The sequence below is a fragment of the Triticum aestivum genome, chromosome 7B (genome assembly GCF_018294505.1).
Source record: "Triticum aestivum cultivar Chinese Spring chromosome 7B, IWGSC CS RefSeq v2.1, whole genome shotgun sequence".
In the NCBI taxonomy this organism is placed as follows: Eukaryota; Viridiplantae; Streptophyta; class Magnoliopsida; order Poales; family Poaceae; genus Triticum; species Triticum aestivum.
This window is the reverse complement of record NC_057813.1, coordinates 310,872,188-310,893,557: the sequence shown is the minus strand read 5'-3', so window position 1 is coordinate 310,893,557 and position 21,370 is coordinate 310,872,188. Positions and strand designations below refer to the sequence as shown.

Genomic DNA, 21,370 nt, shown 5'->3' with positions numbered 1-21,370 from the left:
TGGAAAGTGCACGAAATCTAGTTTCCAACAAAAAAAGAATCACCCAATTCGGAGTCCGTATGAAAAACTTGTGTGCGTTTTGAGTCAGGTATGTCTGTGTAGTCCGAATCTGAATCCAGAACGTGAGAGACTTGGACTCTATCTTCTCTTGGGCCAAAAGTGACGTGAGAGAACTTTTTGGACAGCAAATAAACATCTCTTTCTTCCTTATCTTCATATGTGGATTGTACAAATGTCCCATACACCTGCAATTAGACAAAACACAAAAGTGTGTGAAGTATTTTTGTTCTGGATAACATAAATAGATTATTGAATAGTTTGCACTAGAAATCACCTGACAAATATGCATATATGCAATATTTTTGGTCATATCCAAGGTAGTCATGTCCTCATCATCCTCCCCTTCTTGAAAATAAAGCCGTCCTCAGCGTTGCTTAATCTGAAATGTGGCTAACAAAAGAGGCAAGGTGTACATGTTGTATATGTATATGTCATCCATTTTTACTTCCCTTGATTTTTGCATATATGACACATGAATAGATGAGTAACTTGCATAGTTCATAAAATCTAAAGCCAAAAAATTAGCACAAGAAGTAGAAGGCATGAAAATATTGCAACTCAGTTTGCACATATAAGTGAAGCTCTTATTCATTTCAAAAGATTGACAATTGTCATCATTAAACCATCCCAACATTGGTGAATAAACCTTACTTGCATCAAATTTACATGCTACAACATGCTTAAATAAGCAAACATGCAATAAGTCATTCAACACAGAATCATCACCAAGATTAGAGGTCATATCAAAATGATTAAACATTGGTTCTTTTGCATCAATAGTTAATTCAATGGGTGCACTCAAAATTGTTGGTATTTCAGTTGTTTGATCACATGGCAAAGTCAAATTATCAACATAGTCCTCTAAAATAGGTGGTGTGATCAAAGTAGTGGGTAGATCATCAGATGGTGCATTTAAATTGACAAGGCATTCATCATTCTCATGTAGAGATGGAAGATCAGTACCTTTGTCATTACCTCTTATGATCAACTCAGATGATGTAGCCACTCTCAGGGGCGATGTGTCACATGGTGGAGGTGATGTAGTCCTGACAACAACGGATGTGGTTGTCATAGTATGCCTAGTAGTTGAAGGAACAATCATATCAACTCTTGGAATGTGCACCGTGCGCTTGTTCTCCTCGTGGCCAACACGTCGTTTTATTTCCTGTTCAGCTTTGCAAGCAAGATGAAACAAATGGTCCATAGGATAACACTCTTCATGAATTAGTATCTCTTGAATATCACGGTTTAATCCTCCCCAAAATCTATCCATAAAATCATCTTCACTTTCTTCTAAAGAGGAATGCAACAAGGTAGTTTGTAAATCATCATAATATTTTGTTACAGTTTCACTACCTTGTTTTAAGTGTTGCAACTTCTTAATCATGTCACGAGTATAATAAGCAGGGACGAAAGTATGTCGCATGGCAAGTTTCAAATCATCCCAAGTAGTAGGTATATAATCAGGGTGTAACCACTTGATAGAGGCGGGGTGTCCCGATCTTTCGATGAGATGGTAACTATCGATTTGGTGGAGACGACTTTGACGATCCGACTACAAACGTGCACGACGTTGCGCCTTAGCAATCGCTAAACCAATCTCCAGAGGTTATTGACCACGCCGGTGCGCGATCAACCTGACCACGAAGGTCTATTCCTGCAAGCAATCGAAGAACGAGCAAGAATATGATAAAAGCAATCTGAATATTGCAAATATGTATGAAGTATTGATAAAGGTGGGGATCCGAAAGCGGTCTTGGTCTGGTCGTTGGACACAAACGAAGTACACGAAGTTGCGTTGGCTAACTTTTAACTAAACAAATCCCAAGGAAAAGCTACTAGATGGATCTACTTATATAGGAGCAAGGGGTGGCGGGCAAGGAGGTGGGAGGACGTCCCAAGGCAGCCTAAAACTAAATCTAGGTCGTACAAGGCCAATGGGCCCAAGTGGAGGTGATGTAACACCTTTGGACTTGTAGTTTGACTCGGATTCTGCTGCAGCATCCGATTGTTTCGTCCACAACTCAACGCTCCAGACGAATTTGAAGGTGATTCCAATTGGGTTGGAAAGTGCACGAAATCTAGTTTCCAACAAAAAAAGAATCACCCAATTCGGAGTCCGTATGAAAAACTTGTGTGCGTTTTGAGTCAGGTATGTCTGTGCAGTCCGAATCTGAATCCAGAACGTGAGAGACTTGGACTCTATCTTCTCTTGGGCCAAAAGTGACGTGAGAGAACGTTTTGGACAGCAAATAAACATCTCTTTCTTCCTTATCTTCATATGTGGATTGTACAAATGTCCCATACACCTGCAATTAGACAAAACACAAAAGTGTGTGAAGTATTTTTGTTCTGGATAACATAAATAGATTATTGAATAGTTTGCACTAGAAATCACCTGACAAATATGCATATATGCAATATTTTTGGTCATATCCAAGGTAGTCATGTCCTCATCATCCTCCCCTTCTTGAAAATAAAGCCGTCCTCGGCGTTGCTTAATCTGAAATGTGGCTAACAAAAAAGACAAGGTGTACATGTTGTATATGTATATGTCATCCATTTTTACTTCCCTTGATTATTGCATATATGACACATGAATAGATGAGTAACTTGCATAGTTCATAAAATCTGAAGCCAAAAAATTAGCACAAGAAGTAGAAGGCATGAAAATATTGCAACTCAGTTTGCACATATAAGTGAAGCTCTTAGTCATTTCAAAAGATTGACAATGTTCATCATTAAACCATCCCAACATTGGTGAATAAACCTTACTTGCATCAAATTTACATGCTACAACATGCTTAAATAAGCAAACATGCAATAAGTCATTCAACACAGAATCATCACCAAGATTAGAGGTCATATCAAAATGATTAAACATTGGTTCTTTTGCATCAATAGTTAATTCAATGGGTGCACTCAAAATTGTTGGTATTTCAGTTGTTTGATCACATGGCAAAGTCAAATTATCAACGTAGTCCTCTAAAATAGGTGGTGTGATCAAAGTAGTGGGTAGCTCATCAGATGGTGCATTCAAATTGACAAGGCATTCATCATTCTCATGTAGAGATGGAAGATCAGTACCTTTGTCATTACCTCTTATGATCAACTCAGATGATGTAGCCACTCTCGGGGGCGATGTGTCACATGGTTGAGGTGATGTAGTCCTGACAACAACGGATGTGGTTGTCATAGTATGCCTAGTAGTTGAAGGAACAATCATATCAACTCTTGGAATGTGCACCGTGCGCTTGTTCTCCTCGTGGCCAACACGTCGTTTTATTTCCTGTTCAGCTTTGCAAGCAAGATGAAACAAATGGTCCATAGGATAACACTCTTCATGAATTAGTATCTCTTGAATATCACGGTTTAATCCTCCCCAAAATCTATCCATAAAATCATCTTCACTTTCTTCTAAAGAGGAATGCAACAAGGTAGTTTGTAAATCATCATAATATTTTGTTACAGTTTCACTACCTTGTTTTAAGTGTTGCAACTTCTTAATCATGTCACGAGTATAATAAGCAGGGACGAAAGTATGTCGCATGGCAAGTTTCAAATCATCCCAAGTAGTAGGTATATAATCAGGGTGTAACCGACAATATTCACTCCACCAAACCAAAGCATAACCAGTGAAAGAACCAACCGCAACCTTAACCTTTTTATGTTCATCGAAATTATGGGAAGCAAATATATTTTTTATGTCGAACTCCCATTCAATATATAAAGCAGGTTTAAAACAGCCATTAAATGGTGGTATAGATACATTAACCTGATCATGTGCACTTGGATGTTTGTGCACCTCTCGTGACGGTTGTGGTATTTGCAAAGGTGGTGGCACGTCCCCCGCGATCGACAAAGCCCATGAATTGACTCTGGATCCTGTCATGATTAGGAGAACAAGAAACAAAACCCAAAAATAATGTTCCTATAACTACTAGGATGTGGTGGTAAAACGCTCACAGTAAAGCAAATATCAATGTCTTACAAGTTCTTACCATGCAGCAGGCGGTGATCGGCAACCAGCGGTGTCAAGTAACTCTGAATATTGAGTAAAGCGATTGCCAGGGGAGCGTACGTATACACGGTGTAGAAATATGTGGAGCTGGGTTGGCTATATATGGTAGCAAAAGATTAGCAATAATCAATTCAAAGATGCAATGTTGAATAAACGCTCAACGACGGTACTGTGCTGGTCCTAGGCTAGACCGAACTAGAGACGCGAGCCTAGAACACTAATGAGGTCACGTCGTAGCACAACTAGCATCAATGAAGGACACTAAGTAGCTCTGGACAGCAAGATATAAATGAAGATCACAACGGCAGTAAAGATAATGAGGTGAAACAACAGCCAAGCAGGATATATCAACAACTTTGTCTCCAACTTTCCTCTGAAAAAGTTTGTGCCGATTTTCTTGTTTTTTTCTTCTCTCTTTTTTTTCCTCACACTTTTTTTTCTTTCTCTCCTTTTTTTTTCTCTGACTTTTTTTTTCTCCTTTTTTTCTCTTGTTTTTTTTTCTCTTTTTTTCTCCCTCTTTCCAAAACAAACTAGATAAGATGCAGATTGGATCAAGTGAAGATGCGAACGATCTCAACTATTATTATGACAATGAATGATGGGTAGCACGTGGTGGAAATTGATGGATGGGTGGTGGACAGCGGAAGAGATAATGATGCAGCGGTGGCGTGACTAATGTGAACAGAACTCGAAACTCTAAACGAACTAGACACTAAGACCAGCAACTCGACACGACGATGCAACCGATAATTCAACTATGCAAGCAATGAAAAGAAAATTGCAAAGGCTCAGACTGGCTTGGACCAAGGATGAATAGATCTAACTCTTTTTTGTGGCTTTTTCTTGGACAATAGGTAAGAAAATAAATCTAATCTAGGAAAACTGGAAATTCTCACCGAGCAACCTGAAAACTGATACCACTTGATAGAGACGAGGGTCCCGATCTTTCGATGAGATGATAACTATCGATTTGGTGGAGACGACTTTGACGATCCGACTACAAACGTGCACGACGTTGCGCCTTAGCAATCGCTAAACCAATCTCCTGAGGTTACTGATGATGCTGGAAGCACGGTCAGCCTGACCATGAAGGTCTATTCCTGCAAGCAATCGAAGAACGAGCAAGAATATGATAAAGCAATCTGAATATTGCAAATATATATGAAGTATTGATAATGGTGGGGATCCGAAAGCGGTCTTGGTCTGGTCGTTGGACACAAACGAAGTACACGAAGTTGCAATGGCTAACTTTTAACTAAACAAATCCCAAGGAAAAAGCTACTAGATGGATCTACTTATATAGGAGCAAGGGGTGGCGGCCAAGGAGGTGGGAGGACGTCCCAAGGCAGCCTAAAACTAAATCTAGGTCGTACAAGGCCAATGGGCCCAAGTGGAGGTGATGTAACACCTTTGGACTTGTAGTTTGACTCGGATTCTGCTGCAGCATCAGATTGTTTCGTCCACAACTCAACGCTCCGGACGAATTTGAAGGTGATTCCAATTGGGTTGGAAAGTGCACGAAATCTAGTTTCCAACAAAAAAGGAATCACCCAATTCGGAGTCCGTATGAAAAACTTGTGTGCGTTTTGAGTCAGGTATGTCTGTGCAGTCCGAATCTGAATCCAGAACGTGAGAGACTTGGACTCTATCTTCTCTTGGGCCAAAAGTGACGTGAGAGAACTTTTTGGACAGCAAATAAACATTTCTTTCTTCCTTATCTTCATATGTGGATTGTACAAATGTCCCATACACCTGCAATTAGACAAAACACAAAAGTGTGTGAAGTATTTTTGTTCTGGATAACATAAATAGATTATTGAATAGTTTGCACTAGAAATCACCTGACAAATATGCATATATGCAATATTTTTGGTCATATCCAAGGTAGTCATGTCCTCATCACCACACCCACGGTGCGCCATTACTAACTTTGAAAAAAAAGAAAAAAATTGTTAGTAATGGCGCACCATGGGTGTGGTGCGCCATTAATAGTTTTAACAACTAATGGAGGACCAGACCCATGGTGCGCCATTGCTAAGTTTGAAAAAAAATTGAAAACAAATTACTAGTGGCGCACTGTGGATGTGGTGCGCCATTACTAGTTTAACTAGTAATGGCACACTATCCCCTGGTGCGCCATTACTAGTTTTGAAAAAAAATAAAAAAAATTGTTACTAATGGCGCACCGTGGATGTGGTGCGCCATTAGTATTTGGACACTAATGGCGCACCAACATATGGTGCGCCATTAGTATATACTAATGGCGCACCACATGTCTGGTGCGCCATTAATGTCCATATCATCTATAGCCCTTTTCCTAGTAGTGTAGTGCGACAACACGGTGTTAAAGAAGTCTGAAAATAGGGGCAGTAAGCCAGAGAAGAGGGCATGGAGATGAAGGGCAATGGTGGTGGCCTCCAATTCGATATAGGGGAGTGAAGCACGCCAGATCTTCGTCGCCTTCCACTAGTTGGAATCGGCCGCTGATACGTCTCCAACATATCTATAATTTTTGATTGTTCAATGTTGTTATATTATCATTCTGGGATGTTTTACCATCATTTTATAGGAACTGTATATCATTTTGGGGGACTAACCTATTAACATAGTGCCTAGTGCTAGTTGTGGTTTTTTTCTTGCTTTTTACTTTGCAGAATATTAGTACCAAACAGTGTCCAGACACAGTGATACTTTTTGGAGATTTTTTTGGATCAGAAGAAACCCTGGGGACGAAGAAAGCACCTAGGGAGGCCCGTGGGGAGCACAACCCACCAGGGCGCGCCCAGAGGGGTTGTGGGCCCCACGGAGCTCTCTTGCACCGCCTCTTAGCCCTATAAATTCCCAAATATTCCAAAAACCCTAGGGGAGTCGACGAAACACAATTCCAGCCACCGCAAGTTCCAGAACCACGAGATCCAATCTAACACCATCACGGAGGGGTTCATCATCCTCATTGGTGCCTCTCCGATGGTGCGTGTGTAGTCCACCATAGACCTATAGGTCCGTAGACAGTAGCTAAATGGCTTCCTCTCTCTCTTTTGATTCTCAATACAATGGTCTCTTGGAGATCTATTTGATGTAATGACTTTTGTGGGGTGTTTGTTGGGATCCGATGAAGTTTGAGTTTATGCTCAGATCTTTTATCCGTGAATATTATTTGAGTCTTCTGCGATATCTTATATGCATGATTATTTATAGCCTCATATTTATTCTTCGAATCTTTGATTTAGTTAGGCCAACTAGATCAATTTTTCTTGCCATGGGAAGAGGTGCTTTGTGATGGGTTCGATCTTGTAGTGTTCTTTCCCAGTGACAGAAGTGGCAGCCAGACACGCACGTATCATTGCTATTAAGGATAACAATATGGGGCTATTCCTACATGAATAGATCTCTTCTACATCATGTCATCATTCTTATTGCATTACTCCGTTTCTCCATGAACTTAATACACTAGATGTATGTTGGATAGCGGTTAATGTGTGGAGTAATAGTAGTAGATGCAGGAAGGAGTCGGTCTACTAATATTGGACATGATGCCTATATATTGATCATTATCTTGGATATTGTCATACTTATTTGATATTCTATCACTTGTCCAACAGTAATTTGTTTACCCACCGTGTGCTATTTGTTGAGAGAAGCCACTAGTGAAATCTACGGCCCCCGAGTATTTTCTTTATCATACTTGCTTTCTAATCTATTATTTGCCACTTTTATTTTCAGATCTATTATTCCAAAAACCCAAAAATACCTTTCTGCACTGTTTATTTGCATCTTTTATTTCGTGTTTTATCGAGATCTATTTATCCAATCTACCACAAAATTATCTATCTTTTTATCATGGAGGAATTGGCAACCCCTCTTACACGTCGGGTTGCAAGTATTTGTTCTCTGTGTGTAGGTACAGTTCACATAGTCTTGCTTGGTTTGACAACTGAAGGAAATACTTACCGTAGCTATGCTGCATCATCCCTTCCTCTTTGGGGAAATACCACGCAGTTTCAAGCGAAATCAAAAGGAATTTCTCACCGTTGCCAGGGAGGATCAAGTCAAGATAGTCTCCCATCAACTTGCCAATTTCTGGCACTATTGTCTGGGAGACATCATCAACATCTATCATGTTCCTAATCACAAATATCAGCTCCTTGCAATTTACATTATTTTCCATTTGCCTCTCATTTTCATCTCCCTCATCTTTGGACGCTTTTAATGCCATCGGAGATCTAGTGGGTGCACCACCTATCATTATTGATGAAACAATCTTAACTCTCGAACATGATATGCAAAGATTAGATGCTATTGAAAACAAGATGATCACCTTAGAGAAAATTGAAAATTTGGATAAAAGGATGCATAATCTTGCTAATAAATTTGGGTCAAAAGCGGGCAATGTTTTAAAATTACTACGGGAGAAGGAAACCATAGTTAACGAAAGAATTGGAGGAAGTCCTTCTCGGGTTGATAAGTTGGGAGAAATTGTTTTGTAACTTAAGTTCTACTTTCTCTTCTGCCAAAATTATTGAAAAAACTCACGTAAAAAATGGCAAGACTGCTCATGTTACTAAAAACAAGGGTGTAACTTCCAATAATAACCAAGAAGATCTTAAAATGATTAGCGTTCATCCCAATTTTGTTAAAGTGATAAAAGGCCCTATCTACAAAAATGAATTTTTCGATCTTATCCCTAGAAGTATTGTTATTAAAACCTTGCATGCTAAATCTCTGAAGAATTCTATTTTGTTATTGAGGAGTTGAAAACTAAAGATGACAATACTTGAATCTACGGATTATGCCTAGCTAGGGGCATAAAACGACAACGCTTGTTGGGAGGCAACCCAATGAATAAAATTTATTTGTGCCTTTTCTTTTTCTTTTTGAGTGTTTACACAATTATGCTACTGTTCTAATTGTGTTTTTCATGTTTTAATTAGTGTTTGTGCTAAGTAGAGCCTTTGGGATTATGTTTGGTGATAGTTGATTTGATCTTGTTGGAAAACAGAAACTTTTGCGTCCAGTAAAACATTTCTTAAAAAACAAAGAAGTGACGAAAAATTCTGAATTTATCACACAAGACTGATATACAAATTGCCTACGTTGTCCTAATTTTTCAAAAAAATTGGAGTTATAGAAGTATGGTCGAAGTTCAGATTACTACAGACTATTGTGTTTTTAACATATTCTGTTTTCGTTGCGTTGTGTGCTTATTTTGATGAATCTATGGATTGTATTGAGGGTTTTTCCATCATTTTACATCAACTTATATCATTTTTTGGGACTAACCTATTCACATAGTGCCAACTGCCAGATGCTATTTTTTGCTTTTTTTTACTTCGCAGAATATCAGTACCAAACGGAGGTCCAAACACAGCGAAACTCTTTAGAGATTTTTCTTGGACCAGAAGACACCTTGGGGATCAAGAAAGCACCACCGTTGCGGCCAAGGCCACAACCTCGCTTTGAGGCGCTCGTTTATGCCATGGAACACTTCGACTGCCGTGTCAAGCCTCCTGCATCTCGCCGGCTCCGCCCCGCATCCCGCGGTCGTCGCTCTCCGGCTCTGTGCGAAGGAAAGGTGGAAGTCTTCTATGGCTGCATAAATACTGAACCTGATAGCTGCTACCATAGATGGATATTAGGAAATTATGAAAGATCTTCAGCAGCACTGTAAACCAACTGACACATAAGCAAATGTCAAACTTGGTGTTAATAAGAAGCATTGCGTGAAGCCAGGCAAATATACCCACAAATCATCAGGCAATGTTCGGGTTAAGTGCAGAGCGGGAGATGGTTACTCGTTTACTGGCAGTGAGATTGTATTGAAGGGTGATAGCTCTATGGAAGTGCCATATATCAGCCTGACAAACGTGTTTTCTCAACCACCAAATTATTCGGGAAATATGAAGCTTCGATTTTTTTCCAATAGATGAGGTGATTCAAAAGGTTGTGCAGCAGGAGAAACATGATCCTTTTGAGTTTATAAGTAAATTTGCAAGTCCATCCATTGAGTGTAACACATAATAGACCATGGTAAATAAGGAGAGCAAAGTGACACAATTTTCATGGATTGACTGCATGTCCAGTATCAGGATTTGGAGCACTGTTGTTGCATGTAGTGCCCTCTCAAGACAACAAACAACCGCCTTTGCAAAATATCTTGATTTTCCAGCAGTAGATTCCTGCCACGTGCGATTCACTCGATGCTGCTATTGCTTCCTTGATTGCTCGCTAGCAAATAAGTAACTAGCCAAAGGTGTCAAATCCATCCCCTTGGGAAGCAGATGAAACCTGTCATGCATTTCTTCTCCCCGGAATCAAAATTTAGCCAGGATGTCCTCTTGTGGCCCTGGCAACAGTAGTGCTATTACCTCAACTATCCGTGGTGCAATTGTTGAATCCGGTACAGATGGCGAACAACGCTCTACCAAAGGCAGGAAAGAGGAACCGAGGCCACCTCAGATACAACCAGGGTTGGGAAATAATGATAAGGGGAAGCCTGATGTGTCGTCGATGCCTGAACACACTGCTGATGGGGCACTTTACGATGCTAGGTTATTGAACTGAACTGACAGTTTAGGGCTAAGCGGCTTGCTAGCAAATAGCTTGGATGGATTCCCGAAGTTCTATGTTTTGTAAGGCTCAACAATTCTACATGGAAGACTTGAAGTTACAGATCCGGCCCCAACTAAAAAAAAGGAGGATATGTGGCAGCATCTGGCAGGGTCCTCGAGGGGGTCACCAAAAATATCCTTTGTATACACATAAGGATCAAAAGGAATTCAGCAACAGTACTGAAAGGTGATTTACGGATGCTACATACGGATCATCTGTCATCTGAACAAATCAGGTGAAATCCATCCAATCAATTTATATTGATACATTTTTAAGTCTTTCGAGAACAATTACTCTTGTCTGTGATATCTTTTATACAGGAAAATTATTCATTATAAAAGTGGTGCCATGCCACGGATACGGAGCATGCACTAGCATCCGCCCAATCCGCACTGCTCGAGTGGAAGGCAAACAGGCCGACATCCTGTGGTTTGCCGTCTGTCTACAAGCACTACCTGATGATCGGACGTGTGCAAGCCACCGCCCTGCAGCTTGGTCAACATCAGCTCGCCGGGACCGCGCCCGCGGTCGACTTGCGTGCTCGCGCCAGCCTACAACGCCGCTGCTGACTAATCCATCCACATCCGCAGTCTATTTATCCATCCGCGCCCGCGGCCGACTCGCCTGTGTCCATGCCGCCTCCAATGTCGCGGCCGTCCCTACCACCCGCTCCCGTGGCCCTGTCTATTCCAACAACTCTAGAGAAAATCATAATACATTATCAGCCTCCGCCTTCACCGGATGGCTCAATGGATAGCCGCACAAGTCTTCGCCACTGTGGTTTGGTTAATTTCAACAACCACCTGGCATGAACCATCGGCCGGGTTACTGACGGAACTCATAGGGGACCATTTATAACCGGCCAGTCAACTTCAGCCTTCACTAGATTTACATCGCATTATCAACGCCAAGGATAAAATGAGTGTCGCGAAGGTCATCAACTCGCCACTTTGCCTCCAGCTTCAACACATTCCAGTGTTCCGCTGACAACTATATGTCGTCTTATGCTATTGCCAAGTATGAAGAATCTCAAGCCGACTCCTCGAATCGTCTTAAGACTCGGGGGTTACACAGACATGACTCAGCAGATTTGGCCGGTTTCAGAAATTCAAGAACCCTAGGTCATTGCAGGGAAGATAGTCCGGACAAGGAGGCTGCTGCCATATCGTCGAAAAATTAAAGGTTGCCAAAGAGAATTTGCTGCCATGATGCATAGTTCAAACATGGGTATCCTTCCATATTGACAAAAAATTTAAAGTTGCCAATGAGGACTAGCTACCAAGATGCGCAGTTCAAACATGGGTGTCCTGCCTTATTGGCTTATCATATTATGATCAATGTAATAAAGTCGGCATCCTCGAAAATCGGGGCCTCTGTCGCTTCATCACATATATTGTGCATGAGTCTTTTATTAATTGATCATAAGGTCACCTGGGGGGTTTCCAACTCATTGAGTTTAGCTTTCTCCCCCTCTTGACACGGCAAAAAAAGCCACATTATTGGTTATACCTGCTTGTATGCTTGATGCTACTCCATAAAAGATGACCCGCCATACTCTTGACAAGTCCATCTTGAAGACCCTGAACTTGTCAAAGTTAAAACACCGACTTAAGTCATGTGAGAGCCAGCTTACTAAAAGCGAGGATAAACCAAGGCTATCATGCCATCTACACTGAAGCAAGACTTGACCCTCGAAAGACAATCATTAAATACTCTTTTATCATACACATACATCATCATACATTGCATCATAATAGAATGCATCGTATACATGGATATATTGGTTTATGTTGCAAGGGCCGGTTTTCAAACTGGGTTACATTATTCAATCTTTAATAAGCTAGTATGGCTGGATTTTCATTATGGTTATCATAACCGGTATTGAATGATTGAGGTTTTCAAAGCAGCTTCAGAGAAATGGCTATTATTTCCTCATCCAAAAATACCAGCTTACAACAAGAAGCATGGTTCAATATGGTAAGAAAAACACTCAGTAACATCATCTAGACAGTGGATATGATTTTATTATACAATGGAAGGAATAGGCCTGAGTCGCTGCTAGCACACGACCTGGCACTTGGGGGCTACATTATTCATATCAAGATTACATCAAATATGCAAGTCCCAAGTCGCTACAAGCATGCACCACATCACTTGGGGGCTAATGCAGGGTCGTTTTAACTAGTCTCATTGAAGACCCGACCCATCACATAATGATGAGCCGACCCTTGGGGCCTACCAATTGCTCTTGTCAAAATTTCAAAGTACACAAGCCTTAAATCCACTACATCAATAGTGACCCAAAGCATGGGTGCTACATCATATGATGTTATTTTCAAGTCTACATAATCAGATCTACAAAGTCCATGCTCATTATTGCATAATGACCCGACCCTTGGGGGCTACACATGCTGAAATTTTATGAGTATAAGACAAATATAAAGTCCCACGCTGGTGCAGGCAAGACAACTCCGTACTTGGGGGCTACAACATTTAGTAGCATGCCCAGATTATACGGTCCAAATTGAATATCCATCCCATCATATATAGATGAGCCGACCCTTGGGGGCTACACATGTGAAATACCAAACATTCAGTTTATGACTGGTGTCTCAAATGAACAACCGGGATTTCTCCAACGTTGCAACGTTTATATTGAAGCAGGCCTTAAGCTATCACTATGTTCCCCTCTTAAGACTTAGGGGTTATAGTTAATACGGATATAAGGAAGGTACACCTTCAAGTTCTCAGTCTTGAGAAAACCAGGTATCACATTCTTAGTGGAGAAACTTGCAACATTTATCTCCTCTAAGCTATTCATAGAAAGGCCCAGTAGCTGACTCAACGATTGGAAGCTATATTTACAAAAGCAAGCACTAAGTAGTCACAAGGTATAAGGACTTGCCATGAAGAACTCAGGAAGACCAACTATGTGACCCAGCATCTGCAACAATCATAACCCGATATGATCAAATTCTATAACTCGGCAGTTTTCGCGGTTGCAACACCATCGCATCGTATCGTCACAAGTCGGCATGCCACCACGACTGCTCTTCCCCGGGATGCCCTCGCCCTGGGCACCCAGCCACCGCCCCGGCCTCCGCCGACCTGGTCACGCGACGACTTCTCCTCCTCCCGTTCGGCCCACGCCCCGTGAGCTGGCCCTGCTCCTTCCGCACGCCCGTGCCACCGCGGGCCAGCTTCCTTCTGTGCCAAGTCGCCTCCCCGTGCCAGCTCCGACCTCACGCCGTGCTCAAATCGGCCTCACCTTCTGCAGGCCTACCCCAGCCGCCGGTTCACACCGAGCCGCCAGCCGCCTTTGCCGCCATGGCCGCAGTTGTGTCCTCGCCGAGCAATCGCCTCACCTCACTCCGCCCTAGCCAGTGCAACCTCGAGGCGCTGCTGATACGTCTCCAACGTATTTATAATTTTTGATTGTTCCATGCTAATATATTATCTGTTTTGGATGTTTAATGGGCTTTACTATGCACTTTTATATTATTTTTGGGACTAGCCTATTAACCGGAGGCCCAGTCCAAATTGTTTTTTTGCCTATTTTAGTGTTTCGCAGAAAAGGAATATCAAACGGAGTCCAAACGGAATGAAACCTTTGGGAGAGTTATTTTTGCAACAAACGCAATCCAGGAGACTTGGAGTGGATGTCAAGAAAGAAACGAGGAGGCCATGAGGGTGGGGGGGCGCCTACCATATTTCCACTGCCGCAACCTTCTGTACCCGTGAGATCCCATCTTGGGGCCTTTTTCAGCGCTCCGCCGGAGGGGGAATCGATCACGGAGGGCTTCTACATCAACACCATAGCCTCTCCGATGAAGTGTGAGTAGTTTACCTCAGACCTTCGGGTCCATAGTTATTAGCTAGATGGCTTCTTCTCTCTCTTTGGATCTCAATACAAAGTTCTCATCGATCTTTTTGGAGATCTACTCGATGTAATTCTTTTTGCGATGTGTTTGTCGGGATCCGATGAATTGTGTGTTTATGATAAAGATTATCTATGAGTAATATTTGAATCTTCTCTAAATTCTTTTATGTATGATTTGTTATCTTTTCAAGTCTCTTCGAATTATCAGTTCGGTTTGGCCTACTAGATTGATCTTTCTCGCAATGGGAGAAGTGCTTAGCTTTGGGTTCAATCTTGCGGTGTCCTTTCCCAGTGATAGCAGGGGCAGCAAGGCACATATTGTATTGCTGCCATTGAGGATAAAAAGATGGGGTTTATATCATATTGCTTGAGTTTATCCCTCTACATCATGTCATCTTGCTTAATGCGTTACTCTGTTCTTATGAACTTGATACTCTAGATGCATGCTGGATAGCGGTCGATGTGTGGAGGAATAGTAGTAGATGCAGAATCGTTTCGATCTACTTGTCGCGGACGTGATGCCTATATACATGATCATGCGTAGATATTCTCATAACTATGCACTTTTCTATCAATTGCTCGACAGTAATTTGTTCACCCACTGTAATACTTATGTTATCTTGAGAGAAACGACTAGTGAAACCTATGGCCCCCGGGTCTATTTTCCATCATATAAGTTTCCAATCTATTTTATTTTGCAATCTTTAATTTTCAATCTATATCATAAAAATACCAAAAATATTTATCTTATTATCTCTATCAGATCTCACTTTTGCAAGTGGCTGTGAAGGGATTGACAACCCCTTTATCGTGTTGGTTGGAAGGTTCTTATTTGTTTGTGCAAGTACGAGGGATTTGCGTGTAGCCTTCTACTGGATTGGTACCTTGGTTCTCAAAAACTGAGGGAAAAACTTACGCTACTTTCTTGCATCACCCTTTCCTCTTCAAGGGAAAACCAACTCATGCTCAAGAGGTAGCAAAATGTATTTCTGGCGCCGTTGCCGGCGAGTCTGCGCACAAGTCAAGACATACCAAGTACCCATCACAAACTCTTATCCCTCGCATTACATTATTTGCCATTTGCCTCTTGTTTTCCTCTCCCCCACTTCACCCTTACCGTTTTATTCACCCTCTTCTCCCCGTTCGCCTCTTTTTCGCTTGTTTCTTGTGTGCATGTTTGCCCTGATGGCCTTGCCTAAAAACGTTGATCCTCACCTTAGAAGGTTGGAAGAAATCAAAAACAACGTTAGAAGCTTTATGACTTTACAATTTGAGCACAATAATTTCTTTAGAAACGAGCTTAAAGAACAAAAAAGCTTTATGGAATACATGAATAAAGAGCTTGATGATATGTCTAAGGAATTTTATGGTTTGAAATCTCAGTTTGCTCGTCTTGAAAACTCAATAGCCCAAATTTCGGATAAGCAGGCCACCTTAGTTAATAAGATGGCTGCCAAACCAGAAGGGTTAGAAGGAAATAGGGATGATGATCTAAAAGTGATTGATGTGTCCCCTATTAAATCTTTGTTTTGCAATATGAATCTTGATAATGACAGGACTGGAGATGAGTCAACTTTAGTTAAAAGGCGTCCTAATGATACAGAGTTTTTAGATCTTGATGGAAAAATTGGTAAAAGTGGGATTGAAGAGGTCAAAATTTTACATAGCAATGAACCCACTATTTTGGATTTCAAGGAATTTAATTATGATAATTGTTCTTTAATAGATTCTATTTCCTTGTTGCAATCCGTGTTAAATTCTCTTCATGCTTATAGTCAAAATAAAGCTTTTACTAAACATATCATTGATGCTTTAATGCAATCTTATGAAGAAAAACTTGAATTAGAAGTTTCTACCCCTAGAAAACTTTATGATGAGTGGGAACCTACTATTAAAATTAAAATTAAAGATCATGAATGCTATGCTTTGTGTGATTTGGGTGCTAGTGTTCACACGATTCCAAAAACTTTGTGTGATGTGTTAGGTTTCCGTGAATTTGATGATTGCTCTTTGAACTTGCACCTTGCGGATTCCACCATTAAGAAACCTATGGGAAGGATTAATGATGTTCTTATTGTTGCAAATAGGAACTACGTGCCCGTAGATTTTATTGTTCTTGATATAGATTGCAATCCTTCATGTCCTTTTATTCTTGGTAGACCTTTCCTTAGAATGATTGGTGCAATTATTGATATGAAAGAAGGAAATATTAGATTTCAGTCTCCATTAAGGAAAGGTATGGAACACTTTCATAGGAAGAAAATCAAATTACCTTATGAATCTATTATGAGAACCACCTATGAATTGAATACCAAAGATGGCAATACTTAGATCTATTCTCGCTTTTATGCCTAGCCAGGGGCGTTAAACGATATCGCTTGTTGGGAGGTAACCCAATTTTATTTTTGTTCTTTGCTTTTCGTTCATGTTTAGTAATAAATAATTCATCTAGCCTCTGGTTAGATGTGGTTTTATGTTTTAATTAGTGTTTGTGCCAAGTAGAATCTTTGGGAAGACTTGGGTGAAGTCTTTATGATCTTGCTGTAAAAAACAGAAACTTTAGCGCTCACGAGATTACCTGCCATTTTTACTGGAGAGTGTTTTTAGGTTGATTCTTTTTGCATATGATTAATAGAAAAATTCCTCACGTCCACCAATTTATTTCTGAATTTTTGGGGCTCCAGAAGCATTCGTTTGATACATATTACTACAGACTGTTCTGTTTTTGACAGATTCTGTTTTTCGCATGTTGTTTGCTTATTTTGATGAATCTATGGCTAGTATAGGGGGGTATGAACCATAGAGAAGTTGGAATACAGTAGGTTTAACACCAATATAAATAAAGAATGAGTTCATTACAGTACCTTAAAGTGGTTGTTTGTTTTATTTCGCTAACGGAGCTCATGAGATTTTCTGTTGAGTTTTGTGTTGTGAATTTTCAAGTTTTTGGGTAAAGATCTGATGGATTATGGAATAAGGAGTGGCAGAGCCTAAGCTTGGGGATGCCGAAGGCACTCCAAGGTAAAATTCAAGGACAACCAAAATCCTAAGCTTGGGGATGCCCCGGAAGGCATCCCCTCTTTCATCTTTGTCCATCGGTAACTTTACTTGATGCTATATTTTTATTCACCACATGATATGTGTTTTGCTTGGAGCATCCTGTATGATATGAGTCTTTTCATTTTAGTTTACCACAATCATCTTTGCTGTAAACACCTTTTGGGAGAGACACACATGAATTGGAATTTATTAGAATACTCTATGTGCTTCACTTATATCTTTTGACCTAGATAATTTTGCTCTAGTACTTCACTTATATCCTTTTAGAGCACGGTGGTGGTTTTATTTTATAGAAATTATTGATCTCTCATGCTTCACTTATATTATTTTGAGATTCCTTTAGAATAGCATGGTAAATTTCTTTGGTTAAAATTTTAGTCCTAAAATGATGAGCATCCAAGATAGGTATAATAAAAACTATCATATAAAGTGCATTGAATACTATGAGAAGTTTGATACGTGATGATTATTTTGAGATATGAGGATGGTAATATTAGGGTCAGGCTAGTTGAGTAGTTGTGAATTTGAGGAATACCTGTGTTAAAAGTTTGTGATTCCCGTAGCATGCACGTATGGTGAACTGTTATGTGAAGAAGTTGGAGCATGATTTATTTATTGATTGTCTTCCTTATGTGTGGAGGTAGGGATCACGCGATGGTTAACTCCTACCAACCCTTTCCCTAGGAGCGTGTGTGTAGTACTTTGTTTTGATAACTTGTAGATTTTTGCAATAAGTATGTGAGTTCTTCATGACTAATGTTGAGTCCATGGATTATACGCACTCTCACCCTTCCACCATTGCTAGCCTCTCTTGTGCCGCGCAACTTTCACCGGTATCATACACCCACCGTATACCTTCCTCAAAACAGCCACCATACCTACCTATTATGGCATTTCCATAGACATTCCGAGATATATTGACATGCAACTTTCCACCGTTACATTTATTATGACATGCTCCACCATTGTCATATTGCTTTGCATGATCATGTAGTTGACATCGTATTTGTGGCAAAGCCACCATTCATAATTCTTCATACATGTCACACTTGATTCATTGCACATCCCGGTACACCTCGGGAGGCATTCATATAGAGTCATATTTTGTTCTAAGCATTGAATTGTAATTCTTAAGTTGTAAGTAAATAAAAAGTGTGATGATCTTCATTATTAGAGCATTGTCCCATGTGAGGAAAGGATGATGGATGCAATGATTCCCTCACAAGTTGGGATGAGTCTTCGGACTTTATGAAAAATAAAAGAGGCAAAAGAAGCCCAAATAAAAAAAGAGAGGCCAAAGAAGCCCACCAAAAAAAAGAAAAAAATGCGAGAAAAAGAGAGAAGGGACAATGTTACTATCCTTTTACCACACTTGTGCTTCAAAGTAGCACCATGATCTTCATGAAAGAGAGTCTCCTAGGTTGTCACTTTCATATGCTAGTGGGAATTTTTCATTATAGAACTTGGCTTGTATATTCCAATGATGGGCTTCCTCAAATTGCCCTAGGTCTTCGTGAGCAGGCAAGTTGGATGCACACCCACTTAGTTTCTTTTGATGAGCTTCCATACACTTATAGCTCTAGTGCATCTGTTGCATGGCAATCCCTACTCACTCACATTTATATCTATTAATGGGCATCTCCATAGCCCGTTGATATGCCTAGTTGATGTGAGACTATCTTCTCCTTTTTGTCTTCTCGACAACCACCATCCTATTCCACCTATAGTGCTATGTCCATGGCTCACGCTCATGTATTGCGTGAAGAATGCAAAAGGTTTGAAAATACTAAAGTATGAAACAATTGCTTGGCTAAAACCGGGGTTGTGCATGATTTAAATATTTTTGTGATGAAGATAGAGCATAGCTAGACTATATCATTTTGTAGGGATAACTTTCTTTGGCCAAGTTATTTTGAGAAGACATAATTACTTTATTAGTATGCTTGAAGTATTATTACTCTTATGTCAATATTAAACTTTTGTCTTGAATCTTTCGGATCTGAACATTCATGCCACAATAAGGAAAATTACATTGAGAATTATGCTAGGTAGCATTCCACATCAAAAATTATGTTTTTATCATTTACCTACTCGAGCACGAGCAGGAATTAAGCTTGTGGATGCTTGATACATCTCCAACGTATCTATAATTTTTGATTGTTCCATGTTATTATATTATCTGTTTTGGATGTTTAATGGGCTTTACTATGCACTTTTATATTATTTTTGGGACTAACCTATTAACCGGAGGCCCAGTCCAAATTGTTGTTTTTTGCCTATTTCAGTGTTTCGCAAAAAAGGAATATCAAACGGAGTCTAAATGGAATGAAACCTTGAGGAGAGTTATTTCTAGAACAAATGCAATCCAGGAGACTTGGAGTGGACGTCAAGAAAGAATCGAGGAGGCCACAAGGCAGGGAGGCGCCCCCCACCGTCGTGGGCCCCTCGTGGCTCCCCTCACCGACTTCTTTTGCCTATATTTACTCATATACCCTGAAAACATCCAGGAGCACCACGAAACCCTATTTCCACCGCCGCAACCTTCTGTACCCGTGAGATCCCATCTTGGGGCCTTTTCCGGCGCTCCGCCGGAGGGGGAATCGATCACGGAGGGCTTCTACATCAACACCATAGCCTCTGCGATGAAGTGTGAGTAGTTTACCTCAGACCTTCGAGTCCATAGTTATTAGCTAGATGGCTTCTTCTCTCTCTTTGGATCTCAATACAAAGTTCTCCTCTATCTTTTTGGAGATTATTCGATGAAATTCTTTTTGCGGTGTGTTTGTAGAGATCCGATGAATTGTGGGTTTATGATAAAGATTATCTATGAAAAATATTTGAATCTCCTCTAAATTCTTTTATGTATGATTTGTTATCTTTGCAAGTCTCTTCGAATTATCAGTTTGGTTTGGCCTACTAGATTGATCTTTCTTGCAATGGGAGAAGTGCTTAGCTTTGGGTTCAATCTTGCGGTGTCCTTTCCCAGTGACAGCAGGTGCAGCAAGGCACGTATTGTATTGTTGCCATCGAGGATAAAAAGACGGGGTTTATATCATATTGCTTGAGTTTATCCCTCTACATCATGTCATCTTGCTTAATGCGTTACTCTGTTCTTATGAACTTAATACTCTAGATGCATGCTGGATAGCGGTCGATGTGTGGATTAATAGTAGTAGATGCAGAATTGTTTCGACCTACTTGTCGAGGACGTGATGCCTATATACATGACCATGCCTAGATATTCTCATAACTATGCGCTTTTCTATCAATTGCTCGACGGTAATTTGTTCACCAACCGTAATACTTATGCTATCTTAAGAGAAGCCACTAGTGAAACCTATGGCCCCCGGGTCTATTTTCCATCATATAATTTTCCAATTTATTTTATTTTACAATCTTTATTTTTCAATCTATATCATAAAAATACCAAAAATATTTATCTTATTATCTCTATGATATCTCACTTTTGCAAGTGGCCGTGAAGGGATGTACAACCCCTTTATCGTGTTGGTTGCAAGGTTCTTATTTGTTTGTGCAGGTACGAGGGATTTGTGTGTAGCCTCCTACTGGATTGATACCCTAGTTCTCAAAAACTGAGGAAAATACTTACGCTACTTTGCTGCATCACCCTTTCCTCCTCAAGGGAAAACCAACGCATGCTCAAGAGGTAGCAGCTGCCTCCACCCGCGAGTCGTTGTATCGTCTCGTGCTGCCCAATTCGCCGACCCGCTGCTACATCC

The 21,370-nt window shown here is 40.5% G+C and overlaps 1 pseudogene; it reads left to right on the top strand.

Annotated features, from left to right (window-relative positions):
• The window catches only part of LOC123157927 (uncharacterized), a 54,155-nt pseudogene extending 43,441 nt beyond the window's left edge, over positions 1–10,714 (top strand).
• The last annotated feature ends 10,656 nt before the right edge of the window (positions 10,715–21,370 follow it).